At 33.6% G+C, this 11,784-nt stretch overlaps 1 pseudogene; it reads right to left on the reverse strand.

Moving 5' to 3' along the window:
• Positions 1-6,444: 6,444 nt before the first annotated feature.
• LOC113705812 (TLC domain-containing protein At5g14285-like) lies at positions 6,445-7,357 on the reverse strand (annotated as a pseudogene).
• Positions 7,358-11,784: the final 4,427 nt, after the last annotated feature.

Consider the following 11,784-nt stretch of genomic DNA (forward strand, 5'->3'; position numbering starts at 1 on the left):
ATAATGGTGAAAAATTGAAACAACAAACAAAGCTTAATAAATTAATAAAGAAGATTAATAAAGCCATAAGTAGTAATCAAATGTTTAAAATAGTCAAAGCCAAATCTAAAGTAAAATACAAAATAACATTCTAGTCCTTATTAATGCTAGGCATGCGAAATTGTGATCGATACTCATTCATTTGATTAAATGCATCAATAATTGAATAAAATTAGTTCTTTCTCGAAGTATGTCATCAATGACTCTGCACGAAAATAATCACATATCTGATTGCCTATCGACTCTTGATGATTGTCATAACGGAAAATTTTTTAAAGAAAATTGGAGTAATAAACTTGCCTTGCAACAATGGAGTTCGGTGGAACAAAAAAAATAAAAAAATAAAAAACTTTCCTTACAATAATGGAGTTTGCGGGAAAATGGATGCTTGAAGACACAAGATTTTGGGGAGGGTTAATTGTTAAAAGTACGGATGTTGGAAGAAGTCATGACTTTGGTAATTGTTTTTGCCTAATATATGCGTGTTAATTGAAGTCAATTTAATACAAACAAAATGTACTAGAAGTTAGATTTCCTTTAGTTTATCTGTTGTTTCCTTGTGTATAATTTCCTTATTTTGCTATGTTATACTAATTTTATGGAGATAAGAAGTTGGTTTGTTTCATAAAATTTGTCAAAAAAGAAAGTGACTATAAGAGATTGACTAGACGGTGGTTTGTTTTAAGAAGCGTATAAAAGAAAGGTTTTTGAACATGTGCCAAACTGCCAATGGACATTTGTTAAAATACCTAAATGACATCAAATTTAACTTAAATTATGAGGTGAATGTATATTAACAATTATTGTCCTATTTCACATTTATATTTTTTAAAATTTGAAAATATCAACACCTTAACAAGTGCCCATTAAATATTTATCTAAAAAATGCCTAGTGGGTATTCATTTGACAGACCCAAGAAAGAAACTAAACTAGAAATTTGTTTATTGCAAGAAACTTTAAAAGTGACAATAAATAACTTTAGATAAATATGTAGGGTTAGGGGGTGGGGAGCAAAGTAGTATTATCTTTGGTGGGTTAATTCTATTTTACACCCTTCAATTGTATTTCGACTTACACTTTGATTCCTAAACTCTAAATTGGGATATGTTAGTCCCTAAACTATACAGTGATTCCCACTTTGATCTCTAAGCTTTAAATTGAGTCATTTTAGTTGCTAAACTATACTATGATTCTCAAATTGTTTCCTAAACTCCCTTTTTTCTCTCTAATTTGGGATTTTTTTTTGGTTATTGTTTAATTTTTTTTGTTACTCACTTGACTAGTATTCTGTTAATTTTGGGGATTCATTAACAATTATCCTTAAGTGAGATATTTGCTAAAGTATAAGAACTAAAGTGTCCCAATTCATAATTTAAAAATCAAAGTAAGAATTGATGTATAATTGAGAGGAGAAAAATCAAATAGAGGAGTATTGAGTTTGAGAAAACTACCTACGCAGTTGAGGTGATAGCTCATGCATTCCTTCCAAATTCATCAAAACTGAACACCAGCTCAAACAATCAGTTTCTTTTAACTCTCACTATTTCTGAACATTTCACACTCGTTGGCAATTGACCCAACTATGACTTGCGAGTTTTCAAGTCGGTTTCCTTGGATAACTAAAATCTCTCTATCTCAGTTTTTAGTTGGAAATTCATCTGGTCTAGACTCCAAACGGAATTAGAATTTGACAAAGCTTTGCTATGTCGTTATTTGAAATTAAGTCGAAGCCATCCATTGTATAATTAGCATTAAAACCTGTATAAATTCTGCAATTTGCGGATATATGTATCCATTGAATTAAGGACTTTCAGTTTTCAAGAAAAAAAAATTTGCGTAGTTTTTGTGATCATGAAGAGTCGTGCGTAGTGCGTGATTCGCTAACAATATCAACTGTATTAAAATTTGTATACCATCTTCCAAATATTTGTTCAATTTCTATAGCTGACTTTATCTTTAATATTTTAGCTTCCTTAAAAATTCCATACTTAATTGGATAATTCAATTTCTATCATCGACTTTATCTTCTTTTTTTTTTTAAAAGTTCCCTATATCACAGTTGGTATCAAAATTCTCAATTTTGTATAATCACAACCAACCATTATGGCAATTGGTATGTAAAACCATAAGCCACCCAATTTAATGGACCAAGTTCCATTCGCTGCTGCTTTTGGAGTTCAACCAGCTAATCCTAACTTTAAAGGGCTTTCTGGACAACACTTCATGAATAATAGCATAAAAGCAAGGCATACCATCCTCATTGTCATATGCAGCCCAAACCTGGTTTTCAACAAATGATTCTTCCACCCTGTCTTTGTCAAACTCCTGATTAGGCATATCCATTGTCATAATACCAGTAGCTTCTGTGTTTCAACCATTGGTTGAAGCACAAGGCAACTAGCAAGCTCCCTAGTGCATGATCTAGCTCAGGGTACTAATGGTGGCAGTTGCATCTGAGAAAGTTACAGTAGAAGAAATTGACGACTTTTTGGGGTATACTGCAGAATTGGCACCCTTCATCATAGTGTTTTCATGTTTCTAGCCTCCATGCCACTTCCAACAGATTCTTTCGTAGCATTAATGAAGTTGGCTTCTTTCATTGGCTTCTCCTGCTTCTTTAACTGAAGACTTCTGTACAGCAGCCATATTCCATTCCTTGAACTTCTTGTGGATTTCTATCCTTGCCTTTCCCATCAAACACATCTTGAATTTCTGACCGTGATAATTCCCTTAAACTTTCAGGCTGGTTATCAGAAATAAAGACTTTCTCTGCTTCAAATCTATCCATTTGGTTTCCACAAGAATTCCCGCATCAACTACCAATTCTGAATTTTGTAAATTAAATCACTACTATTTTTATTCATATCTTCCATATCACCATTAAAACAGCAATCATTCATGATTTTTTTTCTCTAATTACCGTCCAATATTAATAAAGTAACATAAGACTACAGTAGGACCAATCCAGTTGCACAATTATATTCCCATCTTGGTGAACACTCAGCCATCAATCCTATGTGGAATCTCTTTCTCTGCTGCTTTCAAGTAGACATTGTACAAGAAGAAAAACGAAATCCAAAAAGTCTCCGGAAAATGGGAGCATCAAGGTCCGTAGCTCCTAGCCACTCATTTTAATTTGGGTGCATAGACTACCTGCTTGTTCGGGAACAATCATCTTATTTCACATTCTCTTTTCTTTGTCCTTTTCTTCTACATTTTGCATCTTCCCAACTCTATAATTCTTTGCCTTATCCATCTATGCTTTGCTCTAATTCCATTCTCCTTAATCCTCTTCATCCATGTCTCTATCTCAACCAATTGGTCGTCACCTTCCTTTCCTCCTCTTCTAGCTATCCTTAATTTGCCCTCAAATCCCAAATTAATTATCATCTCTAAGTGATTATGTCCCTCATAACCAGAGCTACACTCTTGAATGGTTAACTTGTATCTCTCCATTTTTTATTTTTTCTGTCTTCTGAAAATACTATTCAATTATTTAGACATGTACTGCATATAGAAGTTTAAGCAACTACGATGATGATTAAAGGGATAATTGATTATGTTTTGCTAGTGGTGGATGGCTTGAGATTTAGACTTTTATAAAGCTAAATCATGAACATGAGTAAAATGGTTGCTAAAGCTAATTTATCGTCAATGGAGTTGGGTTAGCTTTCTTGTAAGTTGATTCAATTGCTTATTAGATATGAACATTTTTCTTGTACTAACAACTAAAGATTGGTTTTCACTGCCAACGTCGAGCGACCAGATGGATTACATCAGGGAAAAGGAGAAAAAAGATATCGGGAGTCAGGCAACAAAAAGGGGTTGATGGGTAGAATCTAGTGGAGGAGAAAAATATTTTCGATTTTTGAATAATTAAGTATAATTAAGGAACTAAATTTGTTAAAATAATGAAACTGTCTTGATTGGCGTCCGTGAGTGTGAAACTCGCACCGTCCGTCATCGTATTGCTGTTCAAAGTCTCCAAAGCCCGAAACTTGTGAAAAATTCATTGGTACGAATCGTGCAAAAGACGTGATTTACAATCACCATGCCCAATTTACTGTCGAAGGGCCTGAAAATTTTACTAGCTTTGTAACAAAGCAATATGTGCATCCTGCATAGTTAAGTCTCTAGTTGTCCTATACCAAATTTATCAAATGGGATGACAAAAAAAACCTCATGATCTCTTCCAATAACCTTTGCAGAGGTGATTGCTCTGGTATTCTTGAGCTTCATTTTGGTGAGTTAGCCTCTGGAAACTATTACACCTCCATTGATGCTGAAGGCTCTGTATTGGATCTTATTCCCGATGATATTAGAATGTCAATGTATAGTCATCAACTGGATGGGTTTGTCTTCTTGTGGAAAAACATAGTAGGAGAAACTGCTATTGAGAAGCTGAAAATTGAACTGTTTGATGATGGAAGAGGAGCCATAATATCACATGCCCCTGGCACCAGGAAGACTTGCCTGACAATTGTTTTTATTCTGTCATTGTTAAGGATAGATATATCCAATGTGCCGGCCGGCGATTATAGCTCCTACAAGCATGCTACTTACCTGGGAAAATGAGTTCCGAAAATGGGGATATAGAATTCCTTTTCATAACTTTAATAGCAAGGACTTGTCAGGAAATGAACTCAAAACTGATGTAGACTTTCCTCGGAGAGTTGGAAGTCGAACGACAAAGCTGTACTCTTCGACAAAGGATAAAAGTGTTCTAGGAATCAGCTACAAGTTATTTGAGCAGATTGCTAGTGGGCGGAAGGGAAAAGGAAGTGATGAAAGACTTAATAGCACGGCTTTGTTTGGAAAGGAATTTTTCATTAAAAAATTTTTATATTTCTCGTGAATACATTTTTCGTTCACCTTCTCATCTCACATATATCAAATCGTTAAAGTACATTTTTTTTACAAAAAACTCCAGAAAATCACCATCCAAAAAATGACCTTAGGGAAATCTTTCTTCAACTGCCTGGTCTTGTGGTTCTTGATGAAGGGCACACACCTCGCAATCAACAGAGTCTTGTGTGGAAGGTTTTGACAGGAGTCAAGACAAAAAGAAAGATAATCCTCTCTTGAACTCCTTTTCAGACAACTTTGACGAGTTGTATAACACTTTTTGCTTGGTAAACCCAAAGTTTCATGCTCTCAATTGTCTAATCACCCTTACGGATGGAGGAAGGCAAAGTATTATGTTGGAGAGGAAATAATTTTACAACTCAAATATCACAACTTTTTCAATAACAAAAGTTGAACTCAAGTCTTTAACCAGACACATAAAACCATAACACCTATTCCAATACTAATAGAATTCTATATAGTTTGGTTTAATTTTTTTGGCAACAATTTTTTAATGTATCTTTGAACTATTTTATTCGTATTACTTGAAAGAATGGATGTATTTATTTTTCTTAATGCATGTTATTCACAATTCTAATGATTCCCAAGTTTCAACAAAACAGTAGTATTTATTTACAAGTTTTTATACACCAATAGAAATAATCTAACTTGTATTTGGCTATATCGCTCAGCAGAGTAAATTATTGAACAAATTGAAAGAAATTAAGTCCAAGCCATCCATCTTTTGAATAGTTGTATAATTTGCATTAAAACTTGTATAAATTCTGCAATTTGCAGAGATATGTCTCCATTGAATTAAGGAAATTCAGTTTTCTAAAAAAAAAATGCATAGAACTTGTGATCATGAAGAGTCGTGCGTCGTGCGTGATTCACCAACAATCAACTCTCTTCCAAATATTTGTTCAGTTTCTATTGCTGACTTTATCTTTAATTTTTTAGCCTTCTTACAAATTTCATACTCAATTATACAATTCAATTATTATCATCGACTTTGTCTTCAAATTTTTTTTTTAAAAACTTCCCTATATCTCAATTGGTATCAAAATTCTCAATCTTTGTAAAATCACTGCCAGCCATTGTGACAAATTGGTATAGCAAGTTTTAGAAAAATCACGGGAAAATTTCATTTTGTCCCCTCAAACTATATCCAAAATCTCATTTCAGTCCCTAAATTTCAAAATGGGGCATTTAAATCCTTAAACTATATAATATGTTTCACTTTACTCCAAATTTTGACGGAATACACAAAACCTAATAGGATAGTTGTTAATTCTGTTAGTTATTATTATAATTAAAGTTAATCAAATCCAATAGGGACATAAATGTAATTTTATGAGACCTAATATAAAAAAACAAAAAGACAAAGAGTAAAGATAATTTTACCTCTTTAGTTAATAATAATTAAAGTTTTTTTTTCTATTTTAAACAAAAAAGAGCCAATTTTTTAAACTTTCCTTTTCTTTTTTCCACCTTTTTTCTATTTTCCTTTCATTTCCTTTTCTATTTTTTCCTTCTTTCTTTGCTGCCTTCTTCCTTCATTACCGCACATCCGCCACTGCTACACCATCACCTCCCTTTTCTCCTGCCATCATCGTCTGCCACCTTTTACTACTCCATTCTCCTCCTCCCTGGTGATGAATTAGAAAACATATGTTTATCACAGAAGGAATCACCAAATGTTTGTCATACCAATCGATAGCCGCCCCGCCCAATTTCTTATCCCCTCTTCTTCATTCGCCCCACCAAAAATCTCTCATTCCATAGTTTCTCTATCAACCTAGCCCTCCAGTGCTCTATTGCTCTATTCTCTTCCCACCATATGACCCACCACAAATATCCAGGAAATCCAGAGCCATCTAGGAATCACATTATCCACCATCCCACCCAAATAAAAAGCAAGCATTTGGTATCCAAAAACCGGCCCCGCAAAAGCCCTAGCTATGGTGTACAAAGCATAAAAAAGAGGCGACAGAGAGTCGTACAATCTGGCAGCAAATTTCGAGTCCGATCTGCGAGCACCAGCCAGCATCCACGCATTCTATCAGAAGCTGGTAATTTCTACCAGAATCAATAGCACCAGTATCGCATATGCCCGTGGTACACGGAGTACCGACACGTGACGAAAACAAATAAAGTGGCCATATGGTGGCCGATGAAAAGCACATCTCTCGGGTAGAAAATCAAGTAATGGCACAAGCCCATCAAGAAATAGGCAATGCTGTAATCGAGCACTAGATTTTGGAAAGGGGTATTCTGGGAATGGAAATTGCGGTTCGGATCGATCAAGATGGCGCAATTGGCTAAAAACATGATGGGAGTGCCGTGGGCCAGTGAAATCACGCAACTCAACGCTTCCGGCCGGAGATTCTTGGACCAGTTGTGGAAGATGACGAAGTAAGCAATCAAGTAAAGTAGAAGATACACAGCGAAGAACGCAGGAAGATTTGGCATTGGCAGTGCACTAGTAGAGAGATAGGGAGGAAGAGAAAGTAGGTGGGTGAATAATTTTTAAAGATTTGGAGTGTCTCAAAAGCTTTGGATTGCATGAAATTACATTTATATCCCTATTAGATTTGGTTAAATTAAATTATAATAATAACTAACAGAATTGGCAACTATTCTATTAAGTTTTGTGCATTCAGTCAAAATTTGGAGTAAAGTGGGACGGATTATATAGTTTAAGGATTTAAATGTCTCATTTTGAAGTTTAGGGACTGAAGTGAGATTTTAGGTATAGTTCGAGGGGACAAAATGGAATTTACCCAAAAACCAGCACCCACCCAATTTAATGGGCCAAGTTCGCTGTTGCTTTCGCAGTTCAACCAGTATTCCTAACTTTAAAAGGGCTTTCTGGACAAGACTTCAAGAATGATAGCATGAAAGCCAGGCATGATTGTCATGAGCAGTCCAAACCCGGTTTTCAGTAAATGATTCTTCCGTTTTGTCTCTGTCAAACTCTGGATCAGGCACATCCATTGTCATAATAATATCATAGCTTCCGTGTTTGAACTTTGAACAATCTGTTGAAGCAGAAGGCAAGCTCTCCAGTGCATGATCTGGCTCAGGGGCACTAATGGTGGTAGTTGTGTTTTGAGAAAGTTATTATAGAAGAAATTGATGACTTTTTGGGGGTGTAGTCAAAGTATTGGCACCATAAATCAAAGTGTTCATGTTCCTAGCCTTCTTCATGCCACTTCCAACAGATTCTTTCGGAGCATTATTGAAGTTGGCTTCTTCCTTGCTTCTTCACCTGAAGACCTCTGTATAAAAATCATATTCCATTCCTGTAACTTCTTGTGGATTTTTATCCTTGTATTTCCCATCAACATATCTCAAATTTCTGGCTGTGATGATTCCCTTAAACTTTTTAGGTTGGTTATAAAAAATAATGACTTTCTCTGCTCCAAACCTACCCATTTGGCTTCTATAAGAATTTTCGCGTTTCAATTTTCTAAAATCACAACTACTTTTATTCATATCTTCCATATCGCCATTAAAACAGCAATTATTCATGATCTTTTTCTCTTAGTACCGTTCAATATTCACAGAGTAACATGAGACAACATGGTGCCAATCCAGTCGCACAATTTTATTCCTGCCTTAGTGAATATTCAGCCCATCAACACGGGCCCTACATGTTACAATGTACTTATTGTTACTATCATCCCTTAACACCATCTGGGGAGCTCACGGGAGGCAGCAATTGCCTTCTGTTTTTTAGAATATTAGCAACATATACCCTAGTTCACAGCTATTACTGTAGAACACATATACATAGGCAAGGAATTGCCTTAATCAGTTGAATCGTGCAAAATACGTGACTTACAAGATATGGATAATGTTTTCTTCTTTCTTTCTTTTTATTTAATCTTGTTATGTTGGTAGGGTGAGGGGTAGTGCTTTGCCTAAATAACCACAAGATCTCTTCTAATAACCTCACATTTTTAGTAATTTTGAACTGTCTTATTAGCATCAATTGAAAAAGAAATTATATAGGAATTTAATAACAAAGAAATTACAAGGTCAGCAAAACCTCCCCAGAAAAGAAAATCATCCAACAAATTTAACAGTTCCAAGAAAACAGTGAAAACAATCATTAAAACGAAATAACTTGCACAATCATATCAATAAAAAAAATTCAGTAATTTGTGATACATCCAATAAAAAAATAGCAATATTTCCTAAGTTTCACCAACATAGTCACTATTTGTATGCTTATGTTTATATTCTTTATGCTAATGGGAATAATCTAGCTCGTATTTGCCTCCATTACTTAATTAATAAAGTATGATCGTCAAAGCATTAGAAAAATTATTTTTAAGTTTCAAATGAAACATGGTTCCTAATAGCTGAGAAACAAAAAACCAAAATCTTTCATTGTTGCTAATGTAAAATTTCTGTCATTTTATAGAAATTAATCTTGTATAGTCATTATAAATACAATTGAAGTTATAGTAAATTTGTTTCTAAATTTTTTCTCACCTACGTTCTTGGAATCTTAACTATCACTACATTTAAATTTGTGTTCCTTAGGATGGGTCTGAAATTTAATATATATATATATATATATATGTTGGTTCAAAAGTTATTAAATATTTCTCTTTAATTTATTTCATGTTTACCCAACTATATTGAAAAGAAAGAACTTTGGTGGAATGCATTACATTAAAGACATAATGACTAAATTTAAAGCTAAAGTTTTAATGTACAATGTTGCTTAATCAAAGAACAACAAACTTTCACACATTTTCCATTGATTAATCACAAATAGTCCTCCGTTGTCTGAATCCATTTCAATTAGTCCCCCTTCTTATCTCAAAAAAGAAAAAGAAAAAGAAAAGATATGTGAAGACAAAGCGATATTTTTGTTTCATAATCCACTCCAAAAGTCTTTTTCCTCGAGGAATTTACTCTAGAATATTACCTATGGTTAAGATTAAAAACACCTCAGAGAAGGTGCATTTTGTACTTAGTCTTCAGGAGGTGAAATTCTGAATCAATGAGTGTAAAGTTTTTTGCTCTAGATCCTTCAAGAGTTGGAATGATGGGCAGCAGTGGTGAAAACTATACTTGGCAATTAAAATTCTGAAAAAGCCCTTCTTCTAAAGGACAATTAACAAGTAAAATTGAGGGGGTGAAAAAAACTTCAAAGATTTTAAAAAAAAAAAGTAATTGCAGAAATGCATCAGTAGAATTCAATTAGGAATAATGCAATTTATGTGTTCAGTAATGTGATGTATAATGGCAAGCATAAATTACACAAACATCGATTTTGTATGATATTGCAGACTTAATATATGCAATGGAGTTATGATTCTTAAGAATATGTATATCACAAGTAATAGAACACAAGTAATTTGCACAGAGTCAAATTTAACAAAATTAAAAGATTAAAGTTGGATGGGCTTAGGTCAATGTGTAGCTTCTCTGTTAGTGGATACTTGATGAGGAAATGAACAATGTCCCAAAGGCTAACAAAACTTTGTCCCTTTATCACAGCTTGATGCTCCAAGGGACAAGGCATCAAAGCAGGCAGAATTAGGGTTCTTTGTTATGTTTGTATCATCCTTCCATGGATGAGACGCAAGATTACAAAAACTTGGCAATGTTTGTATGTGATTGATTTTGACATGATCAGCAGTACTGTTGAATACCCTCCTTTGCAATAAATTCAAGAAGTTTCATTGTGGCAATTAAATTCAAAATATTGGTGTAAGTTGAAAGTTGATGCCATGTTTTATTTTAGGGTTAAAAGCATTAAATTCCCTGAACTTTATTCTCAATTGCACCTTATCCCTCTCAACTCAATAAATAGGCACTTTGCCCCCCTATTTCATGCTTTAGGACACAAAGTGTCTCTTCTATACAAATTATTATTATTTTTTCGTTTTCTCCTTTTTTTTTTTGCCTTTTTTCTACCTGTCCATTTTCTTTATATATTTTTTAAACTTTTCTCCCTTCTCTCATGTGATCAACTACTTTCTTCTTTTTACTATTATTTTCCATTTATTAATTTTAATTTTCTTAAACTTCATCTTTATTTATTTCTATCTTTTTTACTGGAAGTAATATTATTATAAAATCTATGCTACAACAAAATATATGTTATCTATGTACATAAACTATGGCATATATTATTTAAATTAATAAGTCTAGAATTTAGACTGAATTACTTTTTAATAACAACAGTAACAAGTTGAGAAACCATAATAACATAGTGGTTAATCAACTTTACATAAAAAAAGTATATAAAAAAATAGTTATTTTATTTTTTGGGACATAGCTTTAACTATTAAGTTATTTAAAGTTCTAGTTTGCTAATATTTTTTCAAATAGTCAAATTGCTAGCAATATATACTTTTTTTAGTTATGACAAATATATATTAGTTTTTTATGCAACACAGTCTATTTTGAATTTTCTAATAGTGTATATAAATAATAAAAGAATGAAATTATAAGTAAAAGATAATCACGATATTATGATAAGTATACAAATTAGTAATACTAATAGTTGTGACGGCCCCACCTCCCTCTAAGGCGAACCAGAGGGTTCGGCGGACCGCCTGCCCAACTTTCGCCGGGACTCGAAAGCAAAAGCAAATAAAAGTTATTCACACGGTAAAAGAGTACTATTCACATTATATACATCGGCAAAAGAGTTTTATTTACATCCCTAAAAGTAACTACTCATACCAGTACATCCTTATGATTATAATCAACACCAAAGAGTAGACCCTCAGAAGAGTCCTTACACGGATCACTATAATAGGGAAAAAACATATGAACTATTCGGCGATTACAAACAAAACCCAACTATACTAGTGATGGTACCACAAATTTTCCCGCGTAGGGCCCTGCTAATTAAAACAAAAGAAAAA

The sequence above is a fragment of the Coffea arabica genome, chromosome 2c (assembly GCF_036785885.1).
Source record: "Coffea arabica cultivar ET-39 chromosome 2c, Coffea Arabica ET-39 HiFi, whole genome shotgun sequence".
Lineage (NCBI taxonomy): Eukaryota > Viridiplantae > Streptophyta > Magnoliopsida > Gentianales > Rubiaceae > Coffea > Coffea arabica.